Source organism: Pleurodeles waltl, chromosome 4_1 (genome assembly GCF_031143425.1).
Source record: "Pleurodeles waltl isolate 20211129_DDA chromosome 4_1, aPleWal1.hap1.20221129, whole genome shotgun sequence".
NCBI lineage: Eukaryota > Metazoa > Chordata > Amphibia > Caudata > Salamandridae > Pleurodeles > Pleurodeles waltl.
Genome location: NC_090442.1, coordinates 322390521 through 322411926, shown reverse-complemented (window position 1 = coordinate 322411926; position 21406 = coordinate 322390521). Strand labels below are relative to the sequence as shown.

Below are 21406 nucleotides of genomic sequence, written 5' to 3'. Positions count from 1 at the left end.
CCCATGTTGTTAGTTGTGGGGGAGGGGGTGGGGATCCACCGCCAGTCCGCTGCACCACGATGTTGTGCCTGGAGACCGTTGAACGCACATTCCCCCGTAGGTTGTTCCACCTCTTCCTGATGTCCTCCCTATTTCTTGGGTGCTGTCCCACAGCGTTGACCCTGTCGACTATTCTGCGCCATAGCTCCATCTTCCTGGCTATGGATGTGTGCTGCACCTGTGAGCCAAATAGCTGTGGCTCTACCCGTAGGATTTCCTCCACCATGACCCTGAGCTCCTCCTCGGAAAAGCGGGGGTGTCTTTGGCGTGACATGTGGTGGTGTGTGTGATGTGTGGGGCGATGTGAGTGTTGATGTGTGTGGTGATGTGTAGTGGCGTGTGGTGTTTTGTGCGTGGATGTTGTGTGGGTGATGGTGTTGTTTGCCTCTGTGTGGTGGGATTGTCTATTCTGTGCTGTCTCTCTGGCCTTCGTGAATACATTTTGGTCGTAGGGGTTTGTGGGTGATGTGGGTGTGTGTTTTATATTGTGTTGGGTGTGTGGGAGTGGTGTTTGTATGTGTATCAGGTGTGTGATTTGGAATTGTCCAATGTGGCGGTGTTTTGGAAATGTGTGTGTATTTTGAGCGCGGCGGTGTGTACCGCCAATGGAATACCGCGGTTGAAAGACCGCCGCGTGGATTCGTGGGTCGTAATAGCATGGGCGTGTTTCTGTTGGCGTGGAGGTTTTGTTTTCGCCAGTTTATCACTGACCTTTGGTGTGGCGGACTTGTGTGGGTGTCTGAATTTCGGCGGATTCCGAGATGTGTGTCATGATAGCTGTGGCGGAATTCCGCGGCCGCAGTGGTGTATTGGCGGTCTTCTGCACTGCGGTAAGTGGCTTTTACTGCCAATGTTGTAATGACCCCCAGTATTTCTTTAATAACAGTTTGAGCATCAACCGATCACTGTGGTCAACCCCCAGGAATCTAGAACAATAATCAACAGAGACTAAGATGTATCTGTATGCAGCATCGGGTTGTCAGGGGCCACAATGGTGAAGGTGCACACATTGTAGTGGCCTATTGGACACTAAGAGGGATGTCTGTGGTGGGCATTTGATGTTCAAGTCCTTTATTTGCTGGCAAATGTCACAGCAAAGGGCATATTGCTTGGTCCATTTGTATAGTCCCAGCTACCAGAACTGTTTCTGTAAAAGTAATGTTGTGGCCGCCACACCAGGGTGAGCAGATGCAACACCAGCATGTGCTGCTTTGATGAGATATAATCTCTGGTCTTGGTGGAGGTTTCACATTATATCCCATCCCCAGGAATTGTCGCAAAGGCAATATTCTATGCACTGACATGGTAGGAATATTTTGCATGGTGTGCTTTTGGAAGAGGCTTGCCCTCAACTGAAGGTTTCATGGCAGCCTGAATCTCATTATCCAATCTTGTATGAGAACGAGTCACTGTAGCAACAGAAGCCATAGCTACTGAGGATTTGGCAGCTATGTCAGCCAAAGTATTTCCTACAGCATGTACTCCTACACATTGATGGCCCAGTGTGTGTACTACATGAGCATCTGGTAGCTTATCCTTTAGAGCAGCTACCCTCCCCCACAGACGTCTGTGTTTTATGGTATTCCCCTTTTAGTCTCTGAACCCCTTCAACCGCCATTGATTGAGATGATCATTGTAGGACTGGACACAGTAGGACAAATCACACACAATGTGAGCTGTTCTGGATCCGTATTTTCCAATGCAAAAATAAGAGCTTTAAGCTTAGCCAATTGAGTAATGCAGTCCTCCACGGTCTGCTTGTAGGTATTTTGAGGGTAGAATGTACCGTCCTTCATCACTCCACTCACAGCTGCGCTAGCAGCTGAGCATTGATGTTTTATACCTACAGCTGTTAGTGCTAAACCATCAGTCGAAATTACAGTTTCATATCTGTCAAATGGCAAGATGTTAGTAAGTGTGGGTTATTCCTGTTGGTATTGGAGAAATTCTTGTGTTTGACGTTTTGTGTCAAAGATGTAATCAACATCAGTGGCAGTCAGGGAGGTTGCCCATTGAATCCAACGTAGATGTAATGCTCTAGCATTAGGAATGCTTCCTTTGCTAATACCAACACTGGGATAATGATAATAATGTGTTTTCTTTGGGGAAGGAGCTTCCCCTTTATGACAGCCATCTGTATGGCAGCCACAATCTTTTTTGTTGGTGCAAAATGTTGCTCTGTATTTGAGTACAAAAGTGTTTTATATGCTATGGGTACTGTGTCACCCTCATTAAAGGTAACATAGGTAAACCCAATGGCACCAGCAATTATTCTTATGACCAAATTTGTTTTGTTCTCACATGTATAAGTGTTTGCTTGTAGCATGTCTTGTTGCAATCCTCTAAGGATATGCATGTGTTTAACTGTTCTACGTTTACGTGAATATTCTGGACGTATCAAGTCATAGAGTGGTTTTATGCGTTGAGCATAATTTGGAATGTATGTTCTGCTAAACTTAAAGAAACCAAGTAGTGACTGTAGTTCCTTAATTGTATTTGGTGGTTGGAGTTGAGTGCATTTTTCTTTAAAGTGCGGGCCAGGCTCTTGCCTTCATTTGATAGCTCCTATCCCAGGAACAATCCACTGACAAAGGCTATTTTAGTTTTCTTAAAATTTAATTTGTAGCCCAAGGTGCAAATCCAAACATGACCCTGGCAAGATGAATGTGAGATAGATATCATCCACATAGGACAACATCTCAGGGTCAATTTCATGCAATATTTATGTTACACAGGCAGAAAACAACCCTAGACTGATTTTATAGCCCTGTGGTAAATGACAACAACATTTTTGTGAGCCAAATGAGAATGCACTTAGGTCCCTACTTTAGTGCGCTAAGTTTTGGCAGAAAAAACCTTTGGAAAAATCCAAGGTTGTTTTCTATCTCATATGCACTATATTGTTAATTAGTGCAGTGCTGTGTGCATTTTGTATCACGTAAGTGCATGTATAGTTGTTTAAGTGTCTATAATCTAAGACTATGCTATATAATTGGTCTGGTTTTGGAACGGGGAATAACAGGTTATTCATTGCAGAGACACAGGGCTCTATTATTCCCTGGTGCTCTAATTGAGTGAGGATATCCGTTACTGGTTTTCAGCCTCATGTATGACTGGATATTGAGGTTGAGGCTGGTGTGTGGACTTAATAGGTATTACATGGTAGGGGGAAATCTTATCCCATTCTACGTGGCTGCAGTACAGCGCCGGGAGCCTGTGCCAAAACCCAGTCAATAGGATAGGCTTCCTTTACCACATCCGGATCAAGAGCTGAGAAAGAAGGCAAAATGACATCTTTCCCATGTGGGAGCATGCGGACGTACTCAGGTGGCCATTCTTTTTTCTGCCAATAGGATATAATAATTTAGTTCTTCCCAAAAAATTACACTAATAGTCTGCTCTGTGCTTCTCTCAATTTTGATATTGAAATCATAAACCTTGTTGGGTGGGAGGACGCGCCTGTCCTCTGTCTCAAAATGTGTTAGTTGCTGTCACATCCAGATGATCTTTCAGACACTTATTGGCAAATCATGACCTCTGCTGCGCTGTCTAACAGAGTATCTACCCATGTCTTGTTCCTCAACAACATCCTCAACGTTGCTGATATGTTTAACTGTTATTGCAGCCAACTTTTTCTTTTTAAATTGAGGCTTCTGATGGGGATATTTGTCCTGTTTCTTGTCTGAGGAATGCTGTGAGTCTTTTCTCTGCTTTACGTAGTAAGTGTGTTGCTCTGACCGAGCCGCTCTCTCACTCCGTTTATCCATCGTGTCCTGCAGGGAATGAGAGGGACGTATATCAGTGTATCTGTCAGGAGTCTTGAAAGTTTTTCTACTTCTGAGATTGTATCTCCTTTCGGAGCTCTCCAGATGCGGAGAGTCTGCTCGCTGACTTCTGTCTTTATTTTCTTTTTGTTTATCCCAGTGTTTTTTAGAACTTTCTTGTGCTTGTTTAGTACTGTCTTTAGAGGTGGTACTCTAAATTTCAATGTTTTGTCCTTGACTCCCAAACTATCCCGTGCTATATTAGTATAGGTTTTGGAAACAATTTTTGGTAGTTGACGCTCTTGTGTCAACTGTGGAATCTCCCAGAGCCGCTGGCGTATAGCCAGTGCTACCACTTCCCCTTTAATGTTACTGAGTATTATTAAGGAGACTGTGTCGAAGTTGTGCATCTGTTTCATCTCCAAATACAGGGCTGTAGCAGCTCTCTGTTCATTTTGAATTGAACACTTCCTGTAAGTTGGCAAGTGTCTGAGTACCATGCATGGTAGTGTAAAATGCAGTGAAGACTGCGCCCCATGTGGTGCTGTCGTCCACTGAGGGAACCATTCCGAATGGCAAGCACATTATAAGAATTCTATGTTTATCTTGGGGTCCCATATGGGGAAACAGAGCTTCCAGTTGGTTAGTTTTTTGTGATATCAACAACAGAATTTGTTCACGTTTCGAGGGCACCTTGACCATGATAGAATGTACTGTTTGTGCGTGTATCCCAGTAACGGACAATTGGTGTCCAGCTGGTGCTACCCATGCTGGGGTACTGTTCAATGTTTACATTACGAAGTGAACCAGTCATCAGTATAGTGCTACTAGCTCATTATAAGTGTTTGCAGATCAATTGCCAGCATATTTAGTACACCAGGATGTGGCAAACAGAGGCCACGTAGGTCCGTCATTACCAAAGGGACCTAATCTCAGGAGTTTTATTACATGTGGTAGCGCATCAATAAACCAGTTTCATGTGGTATGTCAAGATACTGGTAAGCTAGGTACCGTTGTGGTGTGTTCAATTTTTTTTTCACATGTGTGAAATGTGTATGTTGTATTGTCCTCCTCAGGAAAGGTAACCCAGGAACAGAATGTTTCTGCTGGATAAGTCTTGTGAGCTTACACTACAAATGTGACATCCCAGTCCTCATCTGTTAAACCCTGGGCTATTCGATGTTGTGTTATTGAGTGTCTGGCATTTTCTGGAATGTCTATGGCATTATCCATGTTGAATAATGGGTACAGAGAAGGAACAACAGATGGGAAAAATCATTTTTAAAGTTCAAGCTTGAACAACCTACAGCCCAGATGGGTGTTCCCTGTTCAGCTGAGGAGGATTATCACTAAGACCACTGACTTCTCCGTTTAATGGTACTTAGCGTACCTACTGTGTGTGAGACAGAGATACTCAGGAGATCCGTAAATTAGTGTCAAAACACCATTGTTGGTGGCGCCATGTCGTAGCTGGACTCTTGCTCCGTAGCGAGACTGCTCGTTTAGGAGCAGCAGTACTTTTGTTTGTTGGTGACTGAGTCACTCCTACAACAAGGTGCAACTGTCAGCCCAGGCTCACAAGCAGTACCTCACCGAAACTCAGACAGAAAAGGTGATTTCTGGGAGCCTTTCACTTGGACTCTAGATAAGACTTCTCAGGGGAGCCGTGGTGGAACAGAAGTTACCCTTTTCTGTTGTTAGCAATAAGTCTCATACACACATACGCAATTAAGGAAATGCAGGAGAGTTTTCAACACATTTATTGAAAAGAATGAAATCTAGGGTAAAATGCATGAATTACAATGATTAGGATAATGAGCAATAATAAAAGCAAAATCGTGAAGATGTGAGTTGTGAATATGAAACCCCCATCATTGCAATAAAAATAGGATATGGAATTCCTAACAAAGAACACCTAATTTGTACCCTAAGGAGAGGTAGTTGTGATAAACCCTAATTTGCCAGTACCATGTCCATGAGAAGTGTTCCCCATCCCTCGTTACCTTGGAATGAGGTCTGTAGATCACACTCTGTGGAAACACAAAGGCTGAGTTCTGCAACAAGGTGATGTGCAGCACAGATGGCATCTGGAAGGAACCCCTCTAATGACCTTTTCCTTGTGAGGTGTATTTATACAGTGCATGTAGGATTCCTGACACAGGTATTTACCTAAACAACTGATAATGTGGCAGATTGCGTCTGCAATTACATAATGAATACCTAACAATTGTGCATTATGTTGCTGTCAAATGTAAGTGAGAAAGAGACATTATGACAATACATACATACATCACTGTTAATGATGCTTTCTCAGAATGGCACTGATAACAAAAAGCAAAACATTTCTCATAAAATGTAAGCAGCTGAAAAAGAGCTAAAATAAATAATGAAATAATGAAACCACAGAGCATGCTAAGTGGGTAAAAGGTTACTAGGTAAAAAGACAGCATGCCTGCAAGCCCAGGGCTAAACTGACTCCTGTGCCCTATGGGGAACTTAAATTGATTTACCACACCTTCTTGTTGACTTTGACATTACTCAGTAGCTGTTGAACAAGAATATTGAAGCATGTTCCAGAGTCATGTTCTCTGCCCATGTTGTTCAGCACACATCAGGCTACCAAGGTAATGTCTACTACAAGAGTGAGTTTTAATTCGAAACTTCGACAGATGATCAGCATGAATATATTAAGTCTGGACTTATTCTATGATGTGCAGAAAAATCTGTACATAAATTGATCGGTATTTAAAATAAGATTTAGCTTCTCTGTAAACTACAGGAAGTGTCGATCCAAACTAGAAATATAAACCTTTTAATATGTGAGGTGTCTTGGTTTCATCAGAAATATTTTTATCCTAGTTAATATGTGGCCTTTAATTCCAAATAGATTTCTACTTAACAAATCATTTCATTGACTGATTTAAAATCATTAGGATAATTACTTACTTTCAATGAAACTAAAGCACGGCCATGTTATATTGAAATACAACACACATAAACGTTTAAAATGAAATCTGCAACTCTGTTGTGAAAACTCTTCTTTATTTTGAAAGTGACATGGTAAAGGAATGATCTAACTCAATTTGAACCAACCAAAAGGAAACATGCCATTGGCATTTTATATAATTATCAACAAAAGTTTGTAATAAATAAATAAGTAAATACAAGGAACGCTGTGATTTTACCATCACAATAAATTACATATTTCCAGAAGAATAACTTTCACACCAAAAGAAGAATGTCGAAAAACGAAGTGTTATGTCTCCTTGCAAAGAAATATTTTAAGAATTCGGACATCACTGATGAGGCCAGTCAGACATCTGAGGGCGGATGTAGGTTCTTAATGACATGACCTTCTCCATCAGCCGTATTTTTCTACCCCTAGAGAGCGGTAGATCACACAAAGTGCTTAGCGCATCTTCCCTGTACGAGAATAAAAGTTTCCACGTGCCTGTGTTCAAATGCTTCAAAATTAAGCCACCTAGCATTTTTAATATGGTTTTCATTAACAAATATAACAGATTGATTATAAAATCGACGTCCATCTATCTCACAGTCCCTGTTTTTCACAAATAGGTTATTTACTATCCCAGTCTATCTGCCATTAATTCGGTATGTCGAGTAACGAGTGAAGAGAATAAAAGGACGAGCGGGCCGTTTTTTTTTAAAGATGAAATCACGCCCAAAAAACAGTGCAAAATGAGGAATGTCACTGTCACTGTCAATTGAAGATATCATAGCAGCCAATCTTGCAAAGGAGGGGAAGCAATCGACCCGTTGCACAGTAGAGAAAGCCCTGATGCGCCCCTTGACACCGTGAGGGATAGCTAGGAATCTTCACCACCTGAAACAGAGGATATGAAGCCGGATTAGTTCATTTTGTACAGAACAGATCATCAATAACGCAGAAAGTCATTGCAACATATATCTGAGGCAGAAAATGACACGATTCATCATTTAGCTTTTCCTGTCAGTTTATCTCTAAAGGGTTTTTAACATTATTATTAATAGGTCTTCGACTGGTCTTATCGCAAGTATCAACAATACCATGAGCGAGATCATAATTCCTTTCTTGCATCAAACCGCTGTGCAAAGTTCTGTCTCGTTTTATTTAGGACGTCGATCTGCATTTGTTTACTAATATGTCAATTGTATCCCATTAACAAAAGTGCAGCTTATGACCTAAGAATTCATAATTTGGATAAACATTTACACGGATGGGCAAATCCATACAGACATACTAAGGGGCATAGTTATAGTATGTTTGTGCCGAATTTGCGTCATTTTTTTTAACGCAAATTTGGCACAAACCTAACTTCATATAAATATTTTGACGTTAGACATGTCTAACGTCAAAATATAGGAGTTTGCACCATTTTTTGGATATGTGCACCTACCTTGCGTCAATGAAGAAGGCGTTCCCATCGAAAAATGGTGCTATACCCATAGCCCCATATTTATCCACAATATTTATCCGCGGGTGGGAGGAGGGGCCAAATAACGGTGCAAAGCTTGCTTTGTGACATTATTTAATGACTGGGTCAGACCAGGCGTTAGGGAACCTGTGGACCCATTTCCATGGTTAAACACCATGGAATGGGACCACAGGTACACTCCCCAAACCCGAGCAACACCCCCACCCACACCAGAGGGACACCTGAAGATGGGTGACTCCATCCAAAGTAAGTAGGGTAAGTATTGATAAGTATTTTTTATTTTTAAATGCCATTGGGAGCACTAACTTTGGGGGCCCTGCATGGCACAGGGTGCAATAGCCATGCCCAGGAAACATTAGTCCCCTGTGCTGGCCATTGGGGTGGTGGGCATGACTCCTGTATTTCCTAAGACAGGAGTCATGTTTTTGGTGGTTGTGCACCAGAAAATGGCGCTATTCTGGTTAGAGGCCTTTTTCTAGTTTCTAACCAAGCTAGCGTCATTCTCTGACGCACAACCCCCTCCTTCCCTCCCACCACCCCCACCCAGCTAGATTCTTTCTTGAAGACGCTTGCCCAAGTTTAGCGCCGGCTTGCAGCATTCAATAAATATGGTGCCCAGAAGGCGTTGTTAAATGACGCTAGCCGGTGCTAAACTTTTTGGAGCAAAACTGCATTAGCGCAGTTTTCTGCAAAAAGCATAAATATGGGCCTAAGAATCTAAAAGTATTTGGCAATTTAGACATTGTTCAATAGTTTAAACTAGTATGGAGCAAGAGTTGAAGACAGTGAGGGACCTATACCCTGATCTTTTCCTAACAGAGAAAATAATACTAGTACAAATGAAAACAAAACAATGATTAATTCACCCATGTTAGAAATGGGGTTTCTGGTTGGCTAGGGTATGCAACCCCTGGTTGACAGTCAGGTTACCCCCTGTTCAAGCAAGGACCTTCAGTCTAGTCAGGGTAAAAGAGAATCACCCTCAGCTAACCCCTGCTTACCCCTTGGTAGCTTGGCAGAGCATTAGGCTTAACTTCAGAGTGCTAGGTGTAAAGTATTTGTACCAACACACACAGTAACTTAATGAAAACACTTCAAAGGGACAACAGTTTAGAAAAACAGGAAATATTTATCTAAACAAAACAAGACCAAAACGACAAAAATCCAACATACACAAGTCAAGTTATGAATTTTTAAAGATTAAATTAAAAAATAGCGCTTTGAAACACAAAATGCTTCGATGAGGTGTTAACACGGCGCCTTGACGGAGTCGTTCCCAACAAGCCGACAACAGCGGCGCCAGACACGGAGTCGCATAGACCCCCAAGTACAGTACCTTTGGTGAAGAGTGAAAACAAGTCAATGTGCGAAGTCGGGGATAGCGGCATCTGTGCGAAATGTTGAATCTGAGCCCTTCAAGCGGCGTCGATTACAACGTGGTGTGGCGACTTCCACAGAGTCGCGGACTTCGGCGGGGCTGCAGCGATGTCGGGCCTGCGAAGGTCGTCGCGTGCCAGCGTAGACCATGGAGTCGGTTGCAGGCGGCGTCACCGGATTTAGCAGTGGTGTCGGTCCGAAGTCGTCCAAAGTCGATTTCCTTGGATTTCCACCAGGTTTCCTTTCAAGGGCCTAGGGACTGGATAGGGCACCACTTGTCAGAGCAGGAGCCACTCCAGAGACTCCAGGTGCTGGCAGAAAGAAGTCTTTGCTGTCCCTGAGACTTCAAACAACAGGAGGCAAGCTCTAAATCAAGCCCATAGAGATGTCTTCACAAGATGGAAGGCACACAAAGTCCAGTCTTTGCCCTCTTACTCTGGCAGAAGCAGCAACTGCAGGGTAGCTCCACAATGCACAGGCAGGGAAGCTCTTCTCCTCAGCTCTTCTCCAGGCAGAGGTTCCTCTTGTTTCCAGAAGTGTTCCAAAGTCTGCGGTTTTGGGTGCCCTTCTTATACCTAATTTCTCCTTTGAAGTAGGCCTACTTCAAAGTAAAGTCTCTTTTGAATGTGAAATCCTGCCTTGTCCAGGCCAGGCCCCAGACACTCACCAGGGGGTCGGAGACTGCATTGTGTGAGGACAGGCACAGCCCTTTCAGGTGTAAGTGTCCACTCCTCCCCCCCATCCTAGCACAGATGGCTCATCAGGAAATGCAGATTACACCCCAGCTCCCTTTGTGTCACTGTCTAGTGTGAGGTTCAGCCAGCCCAACTGTCAAACTAATCCAGACAGGGAATCCACAAACAGGCACAGTCACTAAAATTGTATAAGCAAGAACATGCTCACTTTATAAAAGTGGCATTTTCAAACACACAATCTTAAAATCAACTTTACTAAAAGATGTAATTTAAATTGTGAGCTCAGAGACCCCAAACTCCACATGTCCATCCGCTCCCAAAAGGAATCTACACTTTAATCACATTTAAAGGTAGCTCCCATTTTAACCTATGAGAGGGACAGGCCTTGCAACAGTGAAAAATGAATTTAGCAATATTTCACTGCCAGGACAAATAAAACACATTACTGTATGTCTTACCTTAACCATACACTGCACCCTGCCCTTGGGGCTACCTAGGGCCTACCTTAGGGGTGCCTTATATGTAAGAAAAGGGAAGGTTTAGGCCTGGCAAGTGGCTACTTATGTGGGTGGCACAACCAGTGCTGCAGGCCCACTAAGTAGTATTTGATTTACAGGCCCTGGCACCTCTAGTGCACCTTACCAGGGACTTACTAGTAAATCAAATATTCCAATCATGGATAAACCAATCAACCATACAATTTACACAGAGAGCAAATGCACTTTAGCACTGGTTAGCAGTGGTAAAGTGTTCAGAGTTTAAAAACCAACAGCAGCAGGTCAGAAAAAATAAGAGGCAGGAGGCAAAAAAGATTGGGGATGACCATGCATAAGCAAAAAAGTCCAACACAACCTTGAAATCACACCAGGGGGGTGATTGGGCAAACCGCCCCCCCATTAATGTCAGGGTTTAACCCCTGCACCTGATTTTCCAGTCCAGGGTCTGTACCCACAGACTGGACCACTTCCTGGCAACCCAGGACTTCCTGGGGGGCATACCAACCCCCCACCAGGTCAGAGTTTACCCCCTGAGCCTGGTCATCCAACTTAGAGTCACTACCCTGCGGTTGAACCACTGCCTGACACACCAGGACTTCTAGGGGGCCACACTTACCCCCTTCAAGGGACACACCGTTCCCCAAGGGCCACACAAGAGTCTGGCTGGCGCAGGTCTCCTGACCTCTGCCCATCTGACAGAGTCTGGATTCCCTCCAATCCAGAAATGGTCTCACCAAGGTCATTCCTGGGGGGCTCTGCTCTCAGAGCTGACCCCTGACCCTCCAGGTTGTCCACTGGGGTCCGCAACCCCCTCTCAACCCTCCGTCTGGACTTCTGCATCCCCTCACTAGGAGTGGTACTGCCAGACACCAGAACTGGTGGGACGCTGGCTACAGCCGCCCTCCCAAGTTCTCCTGACACTGTGGGGTCTCCCTCAACAGAGGGCCCTATGGTACAGGCTAGACTCCCCTCCTGGTGTTCCCTCATGGAACCCTCCAGGACCTGGGACTGGATTTCGGGCACCTTGGGCCTCATCCCATCACCATTCCATCTCCTCTGATACTGGACATGGGGTCCCTCACCCATCCCATTACACTGGGACCTACCTGGGACACTAAAATCATTCCCTACCTCACCTGGTTGGAAAAGACCTAGACCACTCCCCTCAGGAGCACCCCCAAATGCCTCTTCAGACTCTATGGTACTCACCCAGAGGTCTGCCTCCAGTGTAAGTTCCCTGGGGTCAGAAACCTCACGCTCCACCTGGTGTTGGCGTCGCTCTGGAAACTAAGGACTGGACATATGCTCTCCAGCGAATATGTGACAGAACAACTAGGTCCTAAACAACTATAGCCTAAACCACTACTGCTGAACAACTAAAAAGTCTCTACAACTAAGTACTGAACAACTACTGTCTAAACAACAATTGTGCCTGAATAACAATTGCCTGAACAACTAATATATATATATATATATATATATATATATATATATATATATACATATATATATATATATATATATATATATATATATATATAAATATATATATATATATACTTAAATATATATATATATATATGTATATATATTCTAAACAACTAATAAACCATAAAAGCCAAAAAGAAAACCTTACCTAAAATTAGTTGTTCAGGCAATTGTCATTCAGGCACAATTGCTGTTTAGACAGTAGTTGTTCAGTACTTAGTTGTAGAGACCATTTAGATGTTTAGCAGTAGTGGTTCAGGCAAGTAGTGGTTTAGACCTAGTTGTTCAGGATGTTTCCCCTCTGCACTTTCCCATCCATATCTTCTGTGTGCCCCCCAGCTTCCTGGGCCGTCACCCATACCCTCAATGCCTCTTGCAGCTCCCCCTTCCTCGCGGAGCACTTAAAGTGACAGGCAAGATTTTCACAGAACTGTTTCAATTGAGCAAATGAGTACCTCTTCAGCTTTCCTAATTCAAACACAGCTCCAGCTGTTGCATCTCCAGATTGAAACATGATGGCAACAAGTGCAAAGTTCCAACGGCAGAAAACAAGTTCCCAATGAAGTAAAAAGAAACAGTCAAGAGATCAGCAAAATCATGGACGTAGAACAAAAAGGAATCCCAAAGAGAAAAATGAAAGATTGGACTGGATTTCGGGCACCTTGGGCCTGAGCCCATTCCCATTCCCTCTCCTCTGAGACTGGACATGGGGTCCCTCACCCATCCCACTACACTGAGACCTACCTGGGACACTACAAACCTTCCCTACCTCACCTGGTTGGGAAATACCTGGACCACTCCTCTCAGGAGCACCCCCGAATGCCTCTTCAGACTCTGTGGTACTCACCCAAATGTCTGTCTCCAGTGTAAGTTCCCTGGGGTCAGTGAACTCACACTCCACCTGGTGTTGGCTTATCTCTGGAAAATTAGGACTAGACATATGCTCACCAGCAATTACTTCACTCAGCCCCTCACATGAATTAACCAAAGTACCCTTCACCCAACCATCCAGTGACTCTGCTTTGAAAAAGAACCCCACATCACCCTCCTGAGACTGGTGATACAGTACTTGACTGTCCGTGACACTCAACCAACACCCTTCTGGGATGGCTTCACACTCCATAACCAGGTCTTCTACCTGAGGGGAACCCCTCTCCTTGTCACTCTCACCTAGAGTCAGTAGAGTGTCCCTCCCACCAGTAGGAATATGACTCCCCATGCCAGTTCCCCAATCCACCTCAGGGACCCTGTGCATCACTGGAGCTACCTCATACCCCTGAACCTCCTGGCGTTTGTTAACTCCCTCCTTCAAGTAGGGCACCACATCTCTGGGCATGCTCACTTCTACAGCAGCACTGGATATAAAATTGTTGCTGCCACCATTCCAGCTGGACTCAGCCCTCCTGACTTCCAGCTCTTCCAGTTTTAGCTCATATGCCCAATTCATAGTTTCTATCTCTAAGTCCCTTTTCCACTCGTCAAACTCCCTTTGCATCCTCAACTTTTCTGCCTCCAACCGGCGAGCCTTTTCTTACTGTCTGTCCTGCACATCTTTAGGAGTAAGACCCTTAGAGGACCTACTGCTACCACTCCTGGTGACCCTCCCCCCAAGTGTAACAGGTACCTCTTCTACACCAGAGTGTAGACTCTGCACTGTCCCATCCATATCACCTGTGTGCCCCCCAGCTTCCTTGGCTGTCACCCAGGCCCTCAATGCCTCTTGCAGCTTCCCCTTCTGGCAGAGCTCTTAAAAGGACAGGCAAGACCTTCACAGAACTGTTTCTATTGAGCAACTGAGTACCTCTTCAGTTTCCCTAATTCAAACACAGCTCCAGCTGTTGCATCTCCAGATGGAGACATGATGGCAACAAGTGCAAAGTTCCAACGGCAGAAAACAAGTACCCAATGAAGTAAAAAGAAACAGTCAAGAGATCAGCAAAATCATGGAAGTAGAACAAAAAGGAGTCCCAAAGAGAAAAATTAAACATCACCAAACGAGTATTATGTGGTCACGTAGTGGTCTGAGATCAAAACAGTAGTGTACACTTAATCACTGTATGTCAAGTACAAATACAGGTCCAAATCCCAACCGCTGATCACCAATGTTAGAAATGGGGTCTTTGGTTGACAGTCAGGTTACCCAAGCAAGGACCCTCACTTTAGTCAGGGTAAAAGAAAATCACCCTCAGCTAACCCCTGCTTACCCCCTTGGTAGCTTGGCAGAGCAGTAGGCTTAACTTCAGAGTGCTAGGTGTAAAGTATTTGTACCAACACTCACAGTAACTTAATGAAAACACTACAAAATGACACAACACCAGTTTAGAAAAATAGGAAATATTTATCTAAACAAAACAAGACCAAAGCATCAAAAATCCGACATACACAAGTCAAGTTATGAATTTTTAAGTCAAGTTGAGAAAGACGTTTTTGGTTTTGCATCCTGTGACAATTTGATCTGCCAATATCATGCAGTCAAGGCATGAATTTTTAAAGATTAAACTCAAAAATAGTGCTTAGAAACACAAAATGCTTCTATGAGGTGTTAACACGGCGTTGTGACGGAGTCGTTCCCAACAAGCCGACACCAGTGGCGCCGGACACGGAGTCGCGTAGACCCCTAAGTACAGTACCTTTGGTGAAGAGTGAAAACAATTCGATGTGCGAAGTCGGGGATCACGGCGTCTGTGCGAAACGTTGAATCTGCGCACTTTGAGCAGCATCGGTCATGACTTGATGCAGCGACTTTCCACGGAGTCGCGGACTTCCGCGGGGCTGCAGCGGCGTCGGGCCTGCAAAGGTCGTCACGTTCCAGCGAAGATCACGGATTCTGTTGTAGGCGGCGTCACCGGATTCAGCAGCGGCGTCGGTCCGAAGTCGTCCGAAGTTGATTTCCTTGGATTTCCACCAGCTTTCCTTTCAAGGGCCCAGGGACTGGATAAGGCACCACTTGTCAGAGTAGGAGTCTCTCCAGAGACTCCAGGTGGCGGCAGAGAGAAGTATTTTCTGTCCCTGAGACTTCAAACAACAGGAGGCAAGCTCTAAATCAAGCCCTTGGAGATTTCTTAACAAGATGGAAGGTACACAGAGTCCAGTCTTTGCCCTCTTACTCTGGCAAAAGCAGCAACTGCAGGATAGTGCCGCAAAGCAGTCATAGGCAGGGCAGCACTTTTCCTCAACTCTTCATCTCTTCTCCAGGCAGAGGTTCTCTTGATGTCCAGAAGTGATCTAAAGTCTGTGGTTTTGGGTACCCTTCTTATACCCAATTAATCATTTGAAGTAGGCCTACTTCAAAGTATAGTCTCTTTTGAATGAGAAATCCTGCCTTTCCCAGGCCAGGCCCCAGACACTCACCAGGGGGTCGGAAACAGCATTGTGTGAGGACCGGCACAGCCCTTTCAGGTGTAAGTGACCACTCCTCTCTTCCCTCCTAGCACAGATGGCTCATCCGGAAATGCAGACTACACCCCAGCTCCTTTTGTGTCACTGTTTAGTGTGAGGTGCAACCAGCCCAACTGTCAAACTGACCCATACGGGGAATCCACAAACAGGCAGAGTCACAGAAATGGTATGAGCTAGAAAATGCCCACTTTCTAAAAGTGGCACTTTCAAACACACAATCTTAAAATCAACTTTACTAAAATATGTATTTTTAAATTGTGAGTTCAGAGACCCCAAACTCCACATGTCCATCTGCTCCCAAAGGGAATCTACACTTTAATCAGATTTAAAGGTACTCCCCATATTAAACTATGAGGGGGACAGGCCTTGCAATAGTGAAAAACGAATTTGGCAATATTTCACTGTCAGGACATATGAAACACATCACTATATGTCCTACCTTAACCATACACTGCTTCCTGCCCTTGGGACTACCTAGGGACTACCTGAGGGGTGTCTGACATGTGAGAAAAGGGAAGGTTTAGGCCTGGCAAGGGGGTACACTTACCAAGTCGAATTTACAGTTAAAAACTGCACACACAGACACTGCAGTGGCAGGTCTGAGACATGATTACAGAGCTACTTATGTGGGTGGCACAACCAGTGCTGCAGGTCCACTAGTAACATTTGATTTACAGGCCCTGGCACCTCCAGTGCTCTTTACTAGGGACTTACTAGTAAATCAAATATGCCAATCATGGATAAACCAATCAAAAATACAGTTTACACAGAGAGCATATGCACCTTAGCACTGGTTAGCAGTGGTAAAGTGCTCAGAGTTAAAAAGCCAACAGCAACAGGTCAAAAAAATAGGAGGCAAGAGTCAAAAGGTTTGGGGATGACCCTGCATAAGCAAAAAAGTCCAACACAGATATTATGTTTACACTTCCTAAATGTACCGCACAGGGCAGGGAGATGAGTGAGATGAGGCCATACTGTGTACGGCTTCTCCACGTGAACTCTGCCCTAACCCAATTGACCAATAATACGATATTTGAGGCAGCATTTGGGAGTTATTTACAACAACATTTCTGAAAGTGTATATATCAACACTGTGCAGTTTCCATACTACACCCCAAATACATTGTCAACAACTCGTGCCTTGTTCTTGTTTTAGAACATTTTGGTGGAAAACAACCCATTATTGCCGGCTATTTGCCTATTATGTTTGTGTATTTAATGTCAAGAATAAAACAATTTATTCTTACTAGATTGGTTATACTATTGTACTATTTTAAGTGAAAAGAGACAATATATAGCTTAAGATTAGTTTAAAACCTCTGAATCTATTGAAATCTATTGAAATGAACTGAAGGAAATGTTTTATGTATAAGCTATTTCCATTTGGACCATTTGCAGCTTTCAGTTTATGCAAAAATGTATCACTACATGGAAGGAGAAAAGGGGCTGAGGCTGAAGCTCTGAGTTACAGAAAACATTTTATAGCTGGAATTATACTAAATATATGCTAATAGATTCTTTGCAGAAGTCAGGCGGAGTAAAACCTTCGGTACGACGCTTCATTCAATACAGCACACAGTGCACTGCAGAAAATAAGGATACATGCATAAAGGGCATTCAAGAGTGTGCCTTCAATGTGTGTTGACACTTGTTTACAATTAATTGAAACACTATGAACATTAAAAACCTGTCCTCAATGGTCTCGAATAATCTACCCCCAATCACCTCTGCTCACAAATTCAGTATCCCCACTAGCCAGGATAATGGGTGCATCAATGAAGTACTTGATGATACAGCATCTTCTACGGGAAGGAAATACACCTGGACTCTAAATGTGAAGAATATGCTCAATTTTTGCCAATAAAGTAATATCTATTAAGCTCCCTTTGTCTCAATATTGGAATTTTACGAAAAGTGCCAGTGCCAACAAAATACGGAGATACATGGCCACAATTCAATGACATTTTAGAGTCTCATCTATAGACATTTATTGAAATCAATATCCTTGGTGAAACCCTCAAGGCTCTTCATAGACACACGTCCTCCTGACATTACTAAAGATCTTAGGGGGTCATTCTGACCTCGGCGGTAAAAGGCTCCTACCGCCGGTCAGAAGACCGCCATTCTACCGCCGCAGCCGCGGAAAGCCGCCACGGTCATTCTGACCAACAACTGCCAAGCCGCCAAAAACCCGACATCCACGGAAGGCCGCCTCATCAGGGGGCAGCGATAAACTGGAGATGACCAAACCTCCACCGCCACGCCAACACAAACACGCCCATGCCATTACGACCCACCAATCCACGCGGCGGTCTTTCAGCCGCGGTATTCCATTGGCGGTACACACCGCCACGGTCAAAATACACACCCAGGCTCCAAAACCCAGCCACATTGGACAATTTGAAATACACACACCTGATACACATACAAACACCACCCCCACACATCCAAGCAACTATAAAACACACACCCACATCACCCACAAACCCCCACTAGTTGGAAATCGGAGAGAAGGCGAGAGAGAGAGAGAGAGAGAGAGAGAACATCAATCGAAAACCCCAACACACACAGGAACCCAACATCATCAACCACACCACATCTACGCACACATCACCACACACCACCACTCACATCACCGCAAACACCACCCCACACCTCATCCACACCACCCCATGGCACCCCAAAGACACCCCAGGTTTTCTGACCAAGAACTCCGGGTCATGGTGGAGGAAATCATAAGGGTAGAGCCCCAGCTCTTCGGCACACAGGTGCAACACACCACAATAGCCAGGAAGGCGGAGCTATGGCAGAGGATTGTCAACAGGGTCAACGCTGTGGGACAGCATCCCAGAAACCGGGAAGACATCAGAAAGCGCTGGAACGACCTACGGGGGAAGGTACGGTTGATGGTCTCCAGACACAACATCGCTGTGCAGAGGACTGGCGGCGGACCACCACCCACCCCTCCCGAATTCACAGCATGGGAGCAAGAGGTCTTCAACATCCTGCGGGCCTCGCTGGAGTAGGCGGAGGAATGGACTCTGGTAAGTCTAGTCTCAACTACTCCCCCCCCCAACCACCAGCATGCCAACCCACACCCCCACCCCCACCCCCAACCCCCAGCACACAGCCTCCCTGCCAATGTCTCACCAGCACAACCCACCCAACCCAAAACCAAACCCTGAATGCCAACACAAACCATGGACACCCATCACCTATTAAGGACCACTGCACATACCCATCCCCCCCACAAACCACCCTCACAACTCCTGCCACAAGGGGATGCCAGCACTGCGGGACAAGGGCACCCAAAAATCGCACACCATGGAACACACAGAAGCAATAACCATACTCTTTCACCCCTGCAGGGCCCGAACGCCAACACACCGGCCAGGAGGGTCCAGATATGTCCATCCCACCCGCAGAACAGGCCCGCAGTGAGGACAGCAGCTCTGTCGACCTGGAACCTGATGACCGGCCCGGACCATCGGGGACCTCTGGACAGTCGGTTCCCCACACACAGACACAGGCCACAGCAGACCTAACCCCCTCTGGGAATATCAGCACCACTCCCACCCAGCGGGCCCATGCCTCTGTCTCCAGGACAGGTCAATCAGCGGTGTGTCCGCCACTACAGGGCACCCAGGCTGACCCAACACCCCAACAACAACAGGGACCTGGGGGCAGTGGTAGCGGGCACACCGTCCAGAGGACAGAGGCCCGGGGAAACAGGGCAACTGGGAGGGCTGCAGTGAGACGGGGGGGAGGACAGGCCCAGGGAACCGACTCTCCAAGAGGCCCTCACCACCATCATGGGAGCATACCACCGCTCCCAGGAGACGATGGCGACGGTAATGGCCAGGTTCCAGGAGATCCAGGCACAGCAGGAGGAACGGTACATGGGGTACAGAGAGGAGCTCAGGAACATCGTCCAGGCCCTGAACCTAATAGTCACCACATTGCGGGACCATGTAGCACCCCAAAGGGCCCCTGTCACCAGCCCGGACCAGGAACAGCCTACCACCTCCGCCGGCGCTAGTGGACAGGAGGCCCCCACACAACGACGGGCCACCAGAACCCCACCTCCTGCTGAAGATCAACCACCCCGCAAGAGGAGCCTGAGATCACAAAGGAAGACAGAGTAGGATGCCAAGACCCCCGCCAGCCTAAGATCCCCCCGGATGTCATTCCACTGTCCCACATCGTCACCCTGTCCAACCTTGAACTGCCCCTGCTCCATCCTTCCACAGGCATATGGACAATGCACCTGTGCGACCGAGAACTGGACTCTGCCATGGACATCACTCCACCCCCACCCATCACCGTTTTACTATCATGGACCTATATGTAGCACTTTAAATAAATCACTTATTGCACATAAAATACTCAGGAGTCTGCTTGTATTCTTAACAAATGTATTATGCATAACGGGTCAAAAATGTGCAGTTACTTTGTGATGACAACATACCAATGTCAATTTGCTTTACTCCATTGCCGAACAAACCAGAAGTCATGCAGTGGGTCATACAGCTCTGAAAAGCCAAGGGAAAGTCACAATTCAGTTGAAAGGAACTGGGGGGAAACACAGAAAGTAGAGATGCAGGAGGCCAGAGGGAAATGTAAAATGACGTGGGGGATTCTTACCTGGATGCTACTGAAAATACTGTTGTATGACAGTGTCCCTGTTGTCCGTGTCGTCCCCGTCGTCTTCCTCCTCTTCACTCTCCACAGGCTCCACAGCTGCTACAACACCACCATCTGGACCATCCTCCTGCAGAAAAGGCACCTGGCGTCGCAATGCAAGATTGTGAAGCATACAGCAGGCCACGATGATCTGGCACACCTTCTTGGGTGAGTACATTAGGGATCCCCCTGTCATATGCAGGCACCTAAACCTGGCCTTCAGGAGGCCGAAGGTCCTTTCTATGATCCTCCTAGATCGCCCATAGGCCTCATTGTACCGTTCCTCTGCCCTGGTCCGGGGATTCCTCACTGGGGTCAGTAGCCAAGGCAGGTTGGGGTAACCAGAGTCACCTATTAGCCACACACGGTGTCTCTGTAGCTGTTCCATCACATAGGGGATGCTGCTATTTCGCATAACATACGCGTCATGCACTGACCCAGGGAACATGGCATTTACATGGGAGATGTACTGGTCAGCCAAACAGACCACCTGGACATTCATCGAATGGTAACTTTTCCTGTTTCTGTACACCTGCTCATCGTCTTTTGGGGGTACTAAGGCCACATGGGTCCCATCAATGGCACCAATGATGTTGGGGATATGTCCAAGGGCATAGAAGTCAGCCTTCACAGTGGCCAAATCACCCTCCTCAGGGAAAATAATGTAGCTCCGCATGTATTTCGTCAGGGCAGACAACACTCTGGACAAAATCTTAGAAAACATAGGCTGAGACATCCCTGATGACATGGCCACTGTTGTCTGAAAAGACCCACTTGCCAAAAAATGGAGGACTGACAGAACCTGCACCAGAGGGGGAATTCCTGTGGGTTGGCGGATGGGGGACATCAGTGCTAGCTCCAGCTGGGCACACAGTTCATGTATAGTGGCTCGGTCAAGTCGGTAGTGAAGTATTATATGACGTTCCTCCATTGTCGACAGGTCCACCAGCGGTCGGTACACGGGAGGATTCATCCTTCTCCTCGCAAGTCCCAGAGGACGGTGCCTAGGAAGGACAACATGGAGCACA

At 45.8% G+C, this 21406-nt stretch overlaps 1 protein-coding gene across 4 annotated transcripts in view; it reads right to left on the bottom strand.

The window, feature by feature from the left end:
• Positions 1–5547: 5547 nt before the first annotated feature.
• Positions 5548–21406, bottom strand: part of LOC138287725 (potassium voltage-gated channel subfamily A member 2-like) — a 449173-nt gene continuing 433314 nt past the window's right edge. For 3 of the 4 annotated variants that reach the window (XM_069228433.1, XM_069228434.1, XM_069228432.1), the window contains one exon: positions 5588–7647. The gene's annotated coding sequence lies outside the window, so the exon portion shown is untranslated. Of the gene's footprint in view, positions 7648–21406 lie in introns of all 4 variants that reach the window. The other variant, XM_069228431.1, reaches the window with a different exon arrangement.